The sequence below is a fragment of the Tympanuchus pallidicinctus genome, unplaced genomic scaffold, assembly GCF_026119805.1.
Source record: "Tympanuchus pallidicinctus isolate F22 unplaced genomic scaffold, pur_lepc_1.0 scaffold21, whole genome shotgun sequence".
NCBI classification, from domain to species: domain Eukaryota; kingdom Metazoa; phylum Chordata; class Aves; order Galliformes; family Phasianidae; genus Tympanuchus; species Tympanuchus pallidicinctus.
Window position 1 is genome coordinate 6,245,405 of NW_026294733.1, and position 18,540 is coordinate 6,263,944.

Sequence of the window (18,540 nt, forward strand, 5' to 3'; positions counted from 1 at the left end):
AAGGAGGTTTTCCCTCACAATACCTTTGCACCACTTCTCTGAGTTTCTCCTGAACAAAGATTATTGGTTGTTTCTTAGTACAGAGCCAAATATCAAATAGACACCACATTCCTCAGAATCTAATGTGATCCTGAGGTGTGTTTTCCTTTCTCCATTCTGAATTCATCAAGAACTCAATCTTTGATCTCCAGAACAGGGAAATACTTTCTGTACAGCAAAAATGCTGCTCTGCCTATGAGGCTGCCTTCTCAAAAAAAAAAAAAACAAATCCAACAGATAGAACAACAACTCTCCTCTCGCCCCACATACACACATCTCACAGTCAGACTACAATCACTGATCTATATTTCTCTATGCCCTCTGACTACTGTATCTGACAGGTCAAAGTTTTTAAGATTTGAATGGAAAATTCCATGTTTACAAAGACAAATCCTTCATGAAAGCATTAATTACCTTTCATGAAGCACTGAATGCCACAAAACCTGCTTGGTGAAGCTTGGGAAATGGGCTCTTCAAGCTCACTGATTGGTGAGCTGACTGCATAGTGATTTAAAACACACTCCTAATTCAAATGATTTTTAATGGTTTCAGTCAGTCTGGCTAGGTCATTAAATTTAACAACTGTGCAGTAGATGCTAAATAGATTTAAACGCAATAATACTTATCAACTATTGAAAAATTTAATGATAATCTAAGATAATAAAATATTTAAGCATTCGAGTAGATCAGATGTTGACAATCAACTTCTAATTTTAATTACATGTACATCATATTAAATCTTGATGTAAAATAAAATGGCTTTAGAACATAACACTATTTATACTCTATAACTCTTGTGAAAAAGAGGCACAGTGGAATCAACTTCCTGCATTATTAAATAATCTGCTCTGTAAATAAAATGAAGGCCAAATTTTGAAGGCAAGGTGCAGACAATGAAACTGCAATAACCCTTGTTTGCATATGCAGGCAGGATAACTACCTGCTTAGCCATGTCTGCAGAAATACCAGTTTTTTATTCTTTGACTCAGAAAACACAGTTTTGAAATTGTACCCTAAAAGTTCATAGAACACAATAAGAAGTAAGATTTATTTTTATAGCCCTCTTACTGTATAGTAGTAAACAATAACAACATTTCTTGGAAATATAAAGATGCAACTCTTCTAGCTTGCCCATTTGCTTTACATCTTTTCCATCTATTCAGACTGCATAGAGGAGGGAAAAAGAATGTGCTTATTAAGAATTTGTATGAGAACAGATTGACCCAAATGTCTGTTACCAAAATAGATTATATTAGCTAGAATGGAATGCATTGCTCCAATGCAATCAGCGACAGACTTATGAAAATGTCAACTCTTATATATACACATTCTGATGCCGGGTAAGTCAAATTCAAGCCTGTAAAATAAATACATTAGAAATACTGTGCTTTGTACTATGAACACAGAATGTAACTCTCACAAAATTATATTCATTGCAGTCAGTTTCTTTCAGTGCTGAACCTCATCACTCTTTCTAGACAACCAAAATGAACAAACCAGTTTCAAACAGTCCTCTCAGGTCTTTAATCATTAAGATTAGGCAGATAGACAGTAGGTATGATCAATAGTGGCCTCTGACAGACCAGTACATAGCTCCCTATATCTGATCAAATCACCACTACGCAAAAGAGTAAAGCAGTTCATCTGTCTAAATTTAGGAAAACATACAGTCATTTTTTAGATTGCAGAGGATGGGGCAAGTCTCGGCCCTGAAAACCAGTGCCAGACTGGCATTCATTAGTAGGACTCTATGATCCCAGAGGTCTTTTCCAATTCCATGACTTCTAGAATATCAGAAGAAAGCCTTGGACACCAAAATATGCCAAAGCATTTAAGTCTATGAAGCCATTAAACCTGAAGCATATTATAGTCTGCTCTAACAAAGACGGTTAAACTTGCTCTTCTCCATTTTCATATCTTTCTTAACCATTTGTCATAGAGATTTATTTTAAAGGCATCTCTGTAAGGCTACTATTTTAGTCTCTGTAAGTTTCTTTTACTCTTATCCTCAGTATTCCTATAATTACCCAACATAAGAGCATCAAAATTGTAAGATCTGGATTAAATTAAAAAGTTATTGTAGAGCAGTATCTTAAAAAAAATAAACTCTAGAATGTTCCATAGTGCCATAGAATCATGTGATAAACATACCAGTTAATTTTCATTCAATTCATGTTAGAAAAAATAAAGTAGAAGGAAGAAGCCAAACAAAAATAATAGCATCAGAAAAATTCTGTTAAACATCTGACGATATCTAAACATCTGATTAAAGTATCTAAATAGCTCTTTCCATATTAAATCCATCTCCAAATCTTCAGCATTGCTGGACCACACCTAGTTGCACACATCCTCTTTGTTTTGTCTAGTTATCAAAGCAGCTTCAATATGTTGGGAAGCAACTGGTCACCTGGAAACACAATGTGAAGTAATTCAACCTCCACTGAATTCTCTCAAATTGAAGACTAGAATGTTTTTAAAGTACTGAATATATACCTACCACAGTACTAAATGAGCTCACCATCTAGTTTCATGAAAGCATTTTGTTTTGAAAATAGTGAATTATCCAATTACATTTATTTCAGTCCTGTATCATTACTATCTTGTGATCATGTTATATTGAACACGTTATACCAACCAATGGACAAGCTTTGGGATGGTAGATTTATCACAGAACAAATCATAGAGTGGCCTAGGTTGAAAAGAACCTCAGAGATCATCTAGTTTCAACCCCCTTGCCATGGACATAGTTGCCATTCACTAGACCAGGCTGCCCAGAGCCACATCCAGCCTGGCCTTGAATGCCTCCAGAGATGGGGCATCCATCGACCCCTTGGGCAATCTGTTCCAGTGTGTCACCACCCTCTGTGTGCAAAAACTTCCTCCAAATATTTAACCTAAACCTCCTCTCTCAGTTTGAAAGCATTCTGCCCTCATCTTATCACTATCAATCCATGTAAACAGTTGTTCCCCCTCCAAAGGGAAGATTAAGGTTAATTAGGTTGATTGCTGATTATAGGCTGTATATAAGGAAAAAGTCTTCCACAGTGAGAGTAGTGAGGCAGTGGAACAGGTTGCCTAGAAATGTGGTTGATACCTCACCCCCAGAGGCTTTCAAAGCGAGGCTGGGTCAAGCACTGGGCAACTTGATCTAGCTGTGCACGTCCATGTTCATCACAGGGGAGTTGGACTAGATGATCTGTAATGGTCCCTTCCAGCTCTAAGGATACTATCATTCTTTATCAAACATATCCAGGAAGAAAGGAAGAGATCATTAAAGAGTTTAAGATTGTAGGCAGTCCAGACTGCAGTAACCTGACCAGGCTCTAGCTGAGTTTGTGATCTTGAGGAATACAAGCCTGGAAAAGAGTAGAATCAGGACTCCGAACTTTGGGAGACTGAACTTACGGCTGTTGATGGAACTGTTGGATGGGATCCTCTGGGAAACTGTCCTTAAGGACATAGGAGAGAAACAGAGCTGACAGCATAAGCACTCTGCACCCCCCAGCAGAAGAGTCAGGAAATGAGCAGGGCTGAGCAAGAACCTACTGGTCAAACTGAAGGAAGTTAAGAAAGAAAGACAGCAGAAAAATACTGGAACTCAGTATAGTGAATTTATTTATTCTGGAGGACAAATTTAATTCTATAAAACAAATTTCTAAAACGTATGAGCTTTGGGCAATCTAATTATAAAATCTGTTTTCCCTTCCAAGGTTTTTCTTATTCTTGCATGGATAAAGAGAGAGAAGCAGTTTCTAATGCTCTCTGAAACTGCAGAAGTAGAATACATCATTAAACATTGACAGTTAGGTTCCGGACCTACATAGCCCTGTGAAAAGTCAAGCTATTTACATTCATCCTTCTCAATCATACTTCTGGTAGCAAAGGGTGGAATTTCTGTATCCAGATCAGTGACTGGTCAACATTTAGAAGAAAAAACAAAACAAACAGAAATCACCATAGATTATATATACATAAGAAAATACTTGAAGCTTTTTTACACTGCCTGAAGGGAGTCCACTAGAAGATAGTGCTAGGAATTGGTAATTTTTATTTATTTATTTTAGAGTTTATATAAAGCTAATTTGATTAACTTCTACAGTCATAAGTGAATCACTACGGCCCAACTTCCACACAATCAAGAGAAAATATCTGCTGTAAAAGAGTGAATAATGAAAATATTTCAAATAAAGGACCTTAAGATAATCCATTATGCACCACGTTAGCAGAGAAGTCTCCACATTTATGACTGTACACTAACGTAGAAATAGTCTTGTTAATTACTTCAAATAAGATTATGTATAATATTTAAATTTCCACTTCATTAAGCCATAACTTAAACCCCCTAAGTTCATCAAAGCTGTTTGTCTGAGAACAAAAAAGAAAGATTTATTCTTGCTTGAAATAAAAGGAAACCAGATTTTTGTTTTGTTATTTACTACCATAATAAGAGTTGGTCCATTCTTTCAAAAAGGAATCACTTCAATGAGTTTCAAATCAGGCCATAAACTACTGAACTTTCTAACAACCCAATTTCCTGGAAAATTTTCTGTAATAATGTGCTAGCAAGTTTGCAAATGAATTCCTCTACTATGCTCTGTTGGAGGCTAGAATACTGGGAAAAGGACATATTCTGTGTGTCAAACAATGCTTTCCTCAGTAATTATTTATGTAATTTAATTATTTCATTGAGGCTAAATTATTAGTGTGGAAGTACATGACAGTTTAAAAAGAAAAGACCAAAGTCTTCCACTACCCACCTGGATTTCTTCTCCCTCTCCACCTTCCCGTCCCTCCCCCCTTTAGATTTTGTGATTAAACCCCACATATAACAGCATATGCTAAGAATTCATCTTACTTCTCTCTGAATTAACTCAGAAACAAGACAGGTGAGAATTAGATAATATACCAAATCCTACTTAATTTCTTACTAAGTCAAACGATAGACTCTTACTTGGATTTGCTAGCTAACTCTTCTGAATAGGAAAGCTCAAAACCTCAAGTATACTGTTGTCCTATTAACCATTTTTTGCTTTTAAATCCTTCACATTTCACTGAAGAATTAATAATAATAATAACAACAAAAACATTACCTAAACCATATTTTATGACAAAACAGAAACAATTATACCTTGCTAGAAATAAAACCCTAAGCTTGATATCCTGAAGTTGCATACAAGCATGTTCACCTGTACTGGAGATAAACATATCAGTATGCTGAAAGAAACAACTGTCCATTATAGGGACACATCACCCATGTTGTCCAGATGTAACTGTAGACAACTATTTAAAATAAACCTGAAAATTGTCATAGTTTTCCTTTAGTCCCCTTACAACTTTTATTTAGTAGCTACAATGGGTTTATGTTCTATTAGATCAATTCCAGAACATCTTGTATCATTGGCATTATTCAGGAACTGGAAAGAGAAGAGGAAAACAAACCTGCACAACTCTTTTGTTAGAGTTTCAGTGAAAAACAAAACTTCCTGTAAGGACTCCACAAATTTCAAGTTCAATCATCATATCTTTCTAGTGCAAATCACCTAATGATTTTATTAAATATCATTTAAGTTCTATGTTTAACACTTCATTAAGTTAAATGACTTATTTGTGCTGTGATCTGGAAAAGAATAAAGACCTGTTTTTATTGGGAAAGTTGAAGAAGGTAGTAAGACTTAGGAAAAGTGGAAAGATCAAAAAAAGCCTATTTTCATCAGATTAAACTTTTTTACTCACAAGGTAATCACAAAATGGAGACTACTCAACACATGATCTTACTTGATTTTTAGGAATTATGTCCAATTTCAGGTTTAGATGGAGAGGGTTTTACAGAGATGGAGAAAATCACCTGGCATACCTCGAAGAACTCATCAAAGTGGAGCTTATAAAGTGTAATATAAATGTATTGTAAGTCTTTCACATGGAAATACCTATCTTCCAAAAGTAAACATATTTTCATCAGTGTGTATAACTCAGTTATTTGTATGGATTCTTTTTTTGACTGACCAAGTCAGCAATTGAAGTAACATAATATGCACAAATGACACTCCACATAAAGATCTATGAAAAGTACCTCAGAGAACACAAGTTTTGCATAAGCATTAACCTCTCATACAATGCTGCTCAGATTAAAAAAGGTACAAATTTTCTACAAGATTTATGCTATTAAATAATAACTGGACTTTGAAACAGTTCATGCTTCACATTAGAGAAGAGACAAACCATCCCTCATTAATGAATTAATGAACAAAACACAGCCATCAAAAATCTTGTTCTTGAATCATATTTCTCATCTGAAGTATGTTTTATTCATCTGTTGAATATCCATTATTATGATAACATATACCAAGAATAGTTGCTTTTTAAGTCTGATTGGTCATTTTTAATCTTTTCTTCTATTTTTACTTGAGTGAGAATTTGAAAAATTATCTGCAACTTACATACAGGAAGCAATCGTGCTGCTCCCAAAGAAAAGTCTTATTTCAAGGCTCCTGCTTAATCAGTAGATAAATAGCTCACTAAATTTAAAAGCATGGATATTATTTCCTTTAGGAAATAAATTTCATCCTTAGGACAGTAAAATCTATGAACTTCACAACAGTTTAATACAAAGTCACAAGTTTTAATCTGTCTAGGGCCAAATGAGCTGAGTTGTAATATTTGGTATAAAGACTTGAAATACAGTAAAATATAACATCATGTTGGCCTAAATTCTAAAGTCATTGCACGTGCAATTTTTTTTCAGACTTTAAACCAGTGCTATATTGCTGAAGACATCAAGAAACAAATACACATTAAGACAATCTGCATTTAAGTTGATTATATAACATCTATCTTACTTCATTGTGAAAATAAACAGAAAAACGCAGAAGACAAACAGACCAGCGTAAACTTCTTCAGATCTTTATATCTTTGATACTGAGTTCGGATCAAAATTAGCAAGTTCATATATAACTAAAACACATCACTTCAATATCATCATAGTTAATAACCTGATCATCATCTTCAAGTAAGCAGTAACTTCCACATTGTATTCCAATAAAATAAGGATCAGGCCTCCTAACAAGCACAAGTTAGTCACATAACCATGTTCATATAAAAAAAATAGCTGGAAGTATCTAACAAGAGTTAAACCAGACAGCTGGTTAGATCCATATATTGTTGAATGAACATCTATATACACAGTTTTTACTCAGACAAAAATTTAAGTAAAATATGACACATAGTAAAGGGTGAACATAAAAGGCATCGTTTCTTAATGGTATTTTACACTCAGACAAATTGAGCTTTTGGTGCATTAGAAAAAAAAAAAGCAACAGCTACCTTGCTGGGAATTTCCAGTGCCTCTGAAATACATCTTCAACAATAACTGCTCCAGATAGTCTCAATTCACAGTGAGACAAAGATGTCAAACCCTACTTTCTTTAGTTATATACAGGCATTTGAGACATTATGGATGAAGAAATAGGAAACTTTACCAGAATTCCCACAGGTATGGACATGTAAGATGGCCATAAAAGGTAAAGTAACTCTGATAAAGTATAATGGAACATAATAAACATTTTATTAAATCAGAATTAAAACAATCATGCCCTTGCCATTAAAAAATGTACCAGTTACTTTATTCCATAGTAATAAGCTGTGTTAAAATGTACAGACTGCTACTGCAAACAATACAATTTTTTTGTAAATGCTTCAATAAGCGCATATTAGTCTAACATGTTTCGTTAGTGTTATGAGCCAAAACCACATTAAGAAAAGTGATGCACTAATATGCAAATTCTTTTGTAAATATTTCCACCGGTTTTGTCTAAAACCTTGCAACTATGAATTATGTGATAGAGAAAGATGAAGATTAGTAACAATATTTTTCTAGAAAAAAATTCCAATTATCATGCATATTATCTTAATTGATGATTGCATGCATTTCATGTAATGCATAGCATAAGATCTGGCTGAGTTCTGAAATAACCTTAAAGTCCAGGTAACAGCACATGACACTGCAGGCAATTGTGTAATATAGCCTCCTCCCAGTAGATGGAGATAGGAAAACAAATGAAACTGATGTATGGCAATCAACTTCTGTTCAACTTCCATTGAGCTTACACTGTTTTGTTAGATACCTGAATTTGTCAAAACCAACGTGATAGCTAGTGTTCTCTTTTAGTCATGCTGTTTCTAAGAATACGTTCTATTCTCTCTTTCAGATATGCAGCGTGCATCCAATATGAATACTTTTGCATCTGAAATGCAAGGGGGCAAGTACAGGCTCATTGTAACCCAATTGACATTCCTTTCCCCTTCCCATTTTCTTCCACAATTCCATGATGTCTATTACACTATATGACAAATATTATTTCCTGTTTTCCACAAGCAGAGATGAAAGCTAATTACATATTTCTTGTTGGCATTTCAGCAAATTAATGGAGACTCTTACCAGCGGTACCTAAGTGATAGATTGAAGAGTATGGAGAGGAAGACAAAAAGCTTCAAACACAGTAAGAGTTTCAGTGACAACATATCTGATGTTTGGTTCAGAACAGGAAGACTGAACCCCAGTCACACCTTTCCTCCTACTTCTAGATAGATCTTGTTATATGTTTTGAAGATTTAGATAGTTTATTTACTTACTGAATAAAAATTATTAGTGCTCTAGTATAAAACAAGAAGAGAATGAGCAACTGACAAGCTGCAAGAAGGGAAACTCCAGATAGATAAATAAGAATAAAATTTCACAGGAGTACCAGTCAAATTTTGGAGTCAACTACAATAAAAACCTATGCAAACATAACTACTGGCAATGTTCAAAAGCTGCAGTAGATTTGATCCTAAGACGAACGACTTGTCCATAAATTAGGGTGTACCCTTTGACCAGGGAGCTGGAGAACATAACCACCAGGTCCCTTCCAAACTAAACTACATAAATTGCTCCAGAAGTAGGCCACCTATTTATTTCTATTCCCAACTACAAAATACCATTTTTCAACAGTCACCACCATTAGCTATGCATCTTTTGCCAGCTATGAACAAGAACTTGCATGCTGCACCCATAAAGATCTGCACCAGCAGAGGTGACCCACCATCACCATTGACACAGCTGAAATGCACCACCTACCAACTCACTGTGCTCACATCCACTGTTTTATCTCCATGAAGACCCTGGAAGTGTCAGTGAATGCCCACTGCCATTTTTTCCGGGCGGAGAAATTCAATTCCACACCTTTTCTTCATAAACACTTCCATGTCAGACATCAATTTGTCAGACTATGCCTCAGCTGCCATCTGTCACACAGCAACAAAATGTAATGCAATATTAGTGGCAAGGTTTAACCTCTACTACCATCCCACCAACATCCATCTCTAATGTTGTGGGCTAACATAATATAACAGGAGGCATTACTTTTGGAGCAGCTACACTTCCTTTTCTGATGATATTAGCAAAAAAGAAAGAGTAAGACAACATTTTATTTCCTGAGCTTTTAGAACGGAATAGTAAATAACTACAACAGAGAGGATCAAGGTCTGAAGATATTTCCCTACTGAACAAATGTTAATAAAACTAAAATTTTTGTCTATTGATGAAATGTTGCTTGTCAGACCATGATATAACTGGAACTATTTGCTGATTGCTGAAACTGACAGACATTCAACAGCACTCCCACACAGAAAGCATTTCTGACTGAAACTTAGCTGTTAAATCTGCTGTTGATTTTAAAAATATACTGAGGAAAGCTTCCAATTCCCATGAGACATTTGATTAGTAATTTTAAAAGCTTCAGTAGACAAATGTTAACTCATCAATAAAGGCTGACATACAGTAGCAACACAGGATCCAATTGTACTAGCTACTGTAGAAGGCAATATAATCAACAGACCTATGCAAGCTAAATAATCTAAATCAGTGAGGAATACAAATAAGCAAAGAGAAAGGGAAAGAGGAAGGCAGTAGCATCATTACTGCTGATTAGGAGGCAAATTTCTCTGCAGTGAATTTAAACATTTAAATTTATGAAGATGGACAGCAAAATTCAGAAATGCTGATATTCTCCACAAAACTTGTGCTTTATCGCAACCTTTCAACAAGGTTTTTGACTCATCTGCAGCAAATGGGAGCCCACATAATAAGACATGGCAAGTGGTCGCTCTCTCCCAAGACACTCTTGAAAAAGCAGAAGTCCAAATCCTCAGACCATACTCCTCTATTTAGCAGTCAGTGGGGGTGCAAAAAACTAGGATAGAGAAACTTAAGAACCCTTCAGACAAACCTCAGAAAGTCTGAGGTTCTTCACAGCTGAGGCAAAACTTAGCAGCTCCCTCAAACTCATTCTGAGGAACAGATTTCAATTAAAAATGTTGTTGAAGTCAGATTTCTTTTATCTGGCTAGTATCACCATTTGGCTTTAACCGCAACTGTTGACTCAAAGTCACACAGAGAAACAAATTTTAGTAAGATCAGCTCCATTATGAGATAATTCAATCCTTTCAATACGTATTGCCTTCTCGTGAGGCAAGAATTATGCACACTAGTTCTCTCACTGGAAATCCAGTATACCTGCATTTATGGAAGCTTACACATGTGCTCAAGATCACAGGCAAATATGTTACAATTAGGTAAGCACACACAAATAAGACCACAACTAATATTTTCCAGTGCCAGGGTATTTAAGCTAGAATAAAGGTAGCTGAGTCTTCAAAAATCTAAAATGAATCTATAGAAGGAAACCGCACTTGGAAGGCTTATAAAAGTGAACAGAACTTTGGACGTGATGCAAGACAACAGAAAGTCATCAGTTAGGTAATTTATAATTACTGTTGTAGCCTTTCTAGGATGTTATTTTTAAAACAAGGGTTATCTGGTAAAAATCTCCCATTTGGTTTTGGGTAACAATCAAAAGCAGCTAACACAATAATAGCACTTTATAAGCATACTGAAACTTATTGGGCAGAAGTTGTTTTATGCAACAATTTCCATGCACTGGTCAGCTTTATCCATTTATCTAGAGATATTTTGAAGGGAGTTGATAGCTTTTCCCCCCCCAATACTTACAAAGTTAAATTCAGTTTGGAAACACAAGCCTATTATGAATTAACACGCTAATTAAAATGTCAATAGCAGCATCTGTATTTCATTGTCTACAAATGTAACATTTGCATAGGTCTACCATGGTATTGAAGGGAACAGAAATTGTGTTTAAGATTCCATTAGAAAAAAACATCATTTGCACTAAAAAGAAAGAAATCCGACATTTAAAGAGAAATAATATGCTTAGAAAATGTAAATATTGAGCAAGAGTTTTTAAAATGCTATAAATGCTTTTCTGACAAACAGGAAAAGGCAGCTATGAAAATTCGGGAAAACAAATTAAAAGGATAAATCACAGTTCAGAAAATAAATAGTATATTCACAGAAGCCTGCAAGTAGAAAGGAGGACACTGATCCAGAAATAATTATACCAGGAAATAGGATAAAGAGAAAAAATAGCCGACTTTAAACTATTACTTTTCCTCCAGTTGTCCTAAGACAATGTTTTGTCCACAGTTTAAACTATTTAATCTATTATATCTTAAATGCATTTAATGCATGTATGAAAAGATGACAGCTGATTAAGATTATGCACTTCTATGGATTCATAGAAATATTCATATATACATACATATTCTTATATATATATTTATGCACATACAAGAACTAATAAATAAAACTTATACACTCATATTAGTGAAATGGAAGGAGGCAAATAAACTCAGAACAGATAAGCATCATCCCAAGAAATCACAGGTTTGACAGCAAGTCTTCTAGTAATTCTATTAAGCTATGGCTTAATTTGTTTGGAAAATACAAATGCCTTGTTTATATTTAAAAAGTTGTGTGGGGAAAGGGGAATAGTTATCAGTAATGATATCTAAAAAACACTAAATATGACAAGGATATTTTCTGAAACAACTTTCCCAATACTGATTGAACAAATAGATATCCATAGAGTCCTTGACATACAGCTTATGCTACAAAGTACATCTTCTGCAGATTAATACCTTGCAGCCCATGGATAAAAGCATATCTTCTTGTTGTTTAATGCAGATAGACCCATTATATTTGTTTTGCTACATGTGACAAAGTAACTGCTGACTTAATTTGTACAAGGTTCAAAGTAGCAACTGAGTTCTTTTATCACAGCGTACCTGAGATCTATAGTCTCACTTCACAGAAGATTTCCACAGCCCTCTCCTCATGTTGTTTATAAAAACAAAGGTCTATTGTAATTCTTCCCTGCATAAATCTGTACACAGAAACTAGTGTTCAGGATCAGACGTGGTGATTATATAAGGAAATAGATTTCCCCATGAATAGGAATGGAGTATTTCCTTGAACATCATCTAAACGTGAACTACCAGAAATTCATTCAGTCCAGCTGTTGACTTCACGTTCATATCTTTCCATTCCAGGACAAAACAGAAAAATTCTTTGATTAAGATAGAAATATTAGCAATTTGGGAAGCATCTGAGCATTTTACCTATTCTAAAAATGATCTGTAGTGTACTTCACTGCTACAGCATATGTCATACAGACACATCTGGAAAGTACTTGAAACAAACCATTCCCCTCCCCCCCCCCCCCCCAAGTTCAGCCCCGGCAGATCCCCATTCTTGTATTTGTTATTATCTGGATAGTGTTCTAATAACTGGTGACAAATTAATGATTCCAACATGCTCATTGGAGAAACATCAATTTCTCCAATGTAAAAACATGAGTAAATAGCATGTACACTACTGCAAACCTTTGAAGAATGAAAACAACTGCAATAAATAACTAACATGTTTGAATGCTTTTATTTAAAATATGGGTAGATTAGTCAAAATGCTTAAGAATTGAGACTGTTAAAAAGCAAAGGATTAAAATATCAATAAATAATATACCTTTTGTGCAAAATGCATCATAAATTATTTTACATTAAATATGTGGCAAATTCTAGAATGGCATGGTCTGTAAGAGACCTTAAAGATCACCTGGTCCCAGCTCCCCCGCCATGTGGGCTTGTTGCTACCCACCAACTGAAGCTGCCCAGAGTTCCATCCAACCCGGCCTTGAACGTCTTCAGGGATGAGGCACCTACAGCCTGTGCCAGCACCTCACTGCCCTTTGAGTAAAAAAAATTTCTTCCTAACATCTAGTTTAATTCTCTCCTCTTTTAGTTTAAAACCATTCCCCCTCATCCTATCATGGTCAGACCTTGTAAAAAGTTGGTCTCCATGTTGCTTACAACTTCATTCAAGCACTGAAAGCTGTAATGAGGTCTCCTTGGAGCCTTCAGCCTCAGGATGAACAACTCCAGATCCCTCAAACTTTCTTCGCAGAAGAGGTGCTCCAGCCCTCTGATAATTTTTGCAGCCCTTCTCTGGGCAGAGTAGAGAGAAATAATCACAAATACATAAGCAAACTTAAATGTATCTTATTCAGGATTTCATTGGAAGGGAGTACTTTTATATTTATTGTAAACAACTTATGTATTCCTGATGTGGGTTTCTTTATCCCATCTCATTTTTTTTTTTTTTTAATTACTTCTATATTTTAAAATATATTTACAATTAAAGAACTCTTACTTTTTATGCTAGTAAATACAAATTCGTATCCTAAAACTGCCTTATATTAAGCTTCATTTGTCAATATTTCACCCTCCAAATATGAGTCAATTGACTGAAATAATTACCTTCTACTTATAGCAAGGCATTTCAGGGAAACCATAATGGAAATATACAGCAAGGTAACTAAGTTTTGTGTTTCCTGAGAGGCCTAACAACATTTTTAGAAAACCAATAAATGTGGTACCTTAGATATAAGTATATAAAATATTAACTCATAGTTAATCGTTCATATTGCAAAAATCCAGATGCTTTTATTCATTTTCTTAATTTATTTACCTGTCCAAACAGGTAAGCAAAACTATTAAGTATAAAATACCTGAGAAGGTTATTTACAAAGACTAAGTTTTAGGATGTTAATCCTTCACAGTACTGTAACTCTAGTGATGCTTCAGTACAAGTGATAGAAGCCCAGCAAGTACATTTCAGTACTATTCTAGTTAATATGCCCTTTAGCTAAATACAAAAATTAAGACAGAGAAATGCTGCTAGTTCCACAACTAAAGTTTGTGAGAACTATTTCATGTCACGTTCTTAATATGCCAGGGAATTTGAGAAGAAAACCACTTTATTATTCTTTTTACTAATATAGAGCATTAAATCTGCATCTTAATGCTCTCCATAATGCAACTATATAATCTTTTCTAATAACTTTAAGCAACTGTTGAGAATGAGACTAATTATGGAACACTTAACTGGCTTATCTTGATCTCAGCAGTCAAGAAGAGGGCATGTGTGGGACAATCAGTGGATCAGGTTCAGCCTGCATGGATTCATGAAAGGCACATCTTGCTTGACCAATCTGATCTCCTTCCACAACCAGGTGACCTGCCTAGTCACTGAGGGGAAAGACTGTGGATATAATCTACCTAAACTTTAGTAAAGCTTTCCAATCTGTCTCTCTCAGTATTCTCCTAGAGAAGCTGGCAGCCCAAGGCTTTAACACTTGTAGTCTTTTGTGTGTAAAAAAACTGGGTGGATTGCAAGGTCAAGAGAGTACATAATTACATGTACAAAATACAAGCAAAATACTTTGGAACTCATGCATTTGACGTATATATTTCAGTTACACAACTGTTTCTGAGAAAATATATAAAATAGAGATAAATATAAGTGAATTAATTTTACTAACGTACTTAATTGAGTACCTACAAGAAAGTGACATAAATCTCAGATCACAGTCAATGAGTGTTAGAGGAGGTAATAGTGGTTCTCGATATGTTTCTCAGCTACTGCAGAGTGAAATATTAATGTGTTTAGTATAGGAAAATATATATGTGAGACATCCCAGCTTTAACATGCATTCATCTTATTCAGAGCTACTGCAGTAAGTTAACATTTTACATTAACATATTAGATGACACATACACCAAAGGTTGACAATAAACTGTGAGATTCTCTATACACATAAGAGGCCATCCAGCAACACAGTGATTTGACTAAGCAAAAGGTAAACCACTAACTCCCACTCTCTCTTGTTATATTTCAGTCTTGCATAAAAACATTCACACTGACATAACAAAAAAAAAAAAATAAATTAAAATCTCATTAATTTACCTCTTTTCAGACCTAAAATGATTTTCATTCACACCTTTGGAAGAAAAATCACAATAGCAACATACATATCTGAAGGTTATATTCACAATAAGATCACATATCAAAATGACCGGGAAAAAAACAAACAAGTTTAATCCTATGTTTCCACAGTAAAATTAATTATGTTTTGTAAAAGATGGTAAAGACCTATTAAGTACACCTCTGAGAAGTGGCTTAGTGTTTTTTTTTTTTTTCTTTAAGTTTATTCCTAAATATGTTTTCACAAGGAAATGTGCTCAAGGACAGATTCAAGCAGCATATTAAAGAGTTACACAATGTATTCAATCACTTGTTTAAGTTCTGTATCTTTCACAGTCTTTTTCCAGACAGGCTTACATTCCTATTAGACAATAATACTGAATGTGACTTTGATCTACCTGTAAATATGCACAGATAATAATCTGTGTAACCAAATAGAATCCTACGTAACTACTACCACACAAATAACAAAAGGCAAATGTAGATTTTCTAGGCTTCTTCCACTGTGAATTTGGTTTTAGAATTCTCCTTATACACGATAAAAAAGAACTGACCTCCAAAAAAGCAGAAATCTTGATACTTAAGAATCCACGTTCATTGGTTGCTCAAACCTGAAGAAGATGCCTAGCTACAGACTACTTCACTCTTACAGGGTATTATCTGTTTACCATAAAGAAAAGAATCACCCTCATCTTCGCTATTATATAATCACAGCATTACTATTAGCTAACACTGTTGAATTTGCTAAACTTCACCTAATTCAGGTGTGGTGAATTTGTGTTGTCAGAGCATCCAACCCCAGGTGCTGTTGCAGGAGAATGGTCTCCTTCTCACCTTACCTTTTACACCAGTGCTGGAAATGTATCCAAACAAATCTGTTTAATTTGCTGCTCCATAAATCTGCCATAGGCAAGCTTCCTTCTTTTACTGAAGTGTACAGGCTAGGCTACGAACAATGGCTTAAGAAACAACCCAAGATTTGGAACAATAGGTGATGGCTTCATTCATTTGGACCTTTGATTTTCTTGGATAAAAAGCAAATTCAGGTTCAACCTTCTTTGAGCACAAGCTCAAATATTTAAGCACTTAATATATGAAAATAAAAATGGATCAGTGTGTATATTTGCAAGTGCATAAGAAACTTGTACATCACTATTAGAAAACAGTTTTTTTGCAGTGGCTGAGCTCTGTACAGCACATGCAGGACTGGAACAGGGGTATGTCCAGCTCTGAGAGCTGCCCTGTGCTGTGCCAACCCCCCACGCTGTGAGGCAGCAGCATAGCAAGCTGTGAGCAGATGACTCACCTACCATCACTGCTGCCAGCAGCAGGGTGAGGCGGGTCCCATAGGTAGCAATATGCGAGACACATTCTCCCCAGTGATTTTGTAAGACAGAAGAAATATGCTGAAAGGAGAAACAGAGTACAGTTAGCACTGTCCTGTGACAGAAAGATGACTAACAATGAATATCAACCTGGCATGTGTCTCATTTACTCAGAATTGTGAAAGGATAAAAATATTTTTACCTATACCTCTGCTGATTGTCATCTACAAAATGAGATTCTTCACTGGGAAATAAATAGACCTAGTTACAAACAAACAACCTTGAAATCTGCTTTTTTCACAAAGTAAGGGCCCTTTTAAAATAAGATTTTCCTGTGTCACTTTAATTAATTAAGCAACTATAGCTACATCATAAAGGCTTATTTCTTATCTACTATGTAGATGCTGTAGAGAAAAAAAGCAGGGGAAGCACGTTTCTGTCAGGGATGAACAATTAGCACCCATCAGATTAACTACAAATACTAGAAGCTTAGCTGCAGTCTTTTAGCTTTTGGGCAAATTCTGTCATATTTAAACACACCAACTGCCAGAGAAACTTCAGCTAGAATAGTTACTATCTAATATACTTCAGAACTCCTCACTTCCAAGGTACAAGCAAATAAACAAATTTCTCAAGAAGTTTCCTCCTGTCTCAAAACTCGTCTAATTTCCAGGAGTAGCATACCCAAATGAATCAGAAATATTATCTTTCCTCACAGTGTTAATGACATCCTACTAGCTGATAAAATCAGCAGCTGGGAAGTGTAATCCTGCCACCACACTCCTTGGTTTGCAATTCACATCCTTCAAGCTGTTGTCCGGTTCATGCCACTTTCTCAGCAGATTTCTGAACTGTTTGCTTATATGCCCAAAGCATACTCAGCTGGCAAGCCCTTTATAATATAAATATTTTCCTTATTGCCAGGAGAGCTGGCAACCTCCTTTTGTCTCCATGATCACCATTCCGTCATGGAGTTTGTTCAGAACACATAAAAAAAATGATTTCCTAAGAATGTTCTCAGCTATGTTTACTCCAAACTGGCCTGATAACCACAGTCTCATTAAAATTTGCTGGTGGTTTGATCTTCTTCAATAAAAGAAGTTGCGCTTTCCACAGTGTGAGCATTTCTTCTCATAATTAGAAATCAAATTGAAAAGTACACAACTTTTTGGTCCAAAGTATTTCAGGCTGAGAGTGGGAATACATTTGTTTCACTCTTGAAAATTTGAAAGCCACAGAAAAGAAAACATTAACTGAAAGTTCAAGGAAAAAATATAGGTAAAATAGACAAAAATCTATTCAAAACTTATTCATCTCATTACACCATCTAGCTCTGCAACAGATAGCAGAGTCCCTTCTACTGCCTTTCCTGTGCAAGGACTCTTTAGGATTTAGAAGATAGGCTGCTGTATTTTGAATTGCTTTGAGATCTTTTTTTGCTAGTCTCTGACTCTGCAAACTCCTAGTGAAGATTATTATGTCACTTTCCTGTACTAAAATCCCAGGCTGAAATTACATGACTCATTCAAACACTGCAATCCACCTGCCCAAGCTACCTGCCTTGCTGTCAGGGATGCTGCCGTGCAAGGATTGCTGGACTGGAATCAGCTGTGAGCTTACACTGGGCACCTACAGCAATCCAGAAAGTGTTCAAGCTGACACCCATATTCACTTTCCCTCAGCTTCCTCAATACACATGTTACAGGAAGCTGAGTTTTCTCAAACTCTCACTGATTTATTGTAGTTAAAATTACATTCAACTCCCAACTTCCAACTAATATTTCCTTATTTACAACGTTCATTAGCTCATTTCAACAGTAGCATAATGACAGAGCAAAGCCCTGTGTAGCAAGATAAAAACTAACTTGAGGCCTGGAAAGGAAATACTTGTTTAGCACAGAATCTACCCATGCCAACTTTGATACTCCAGTTAATTATCCTTTCCAGTAAGGCAAGCTGGCAGGA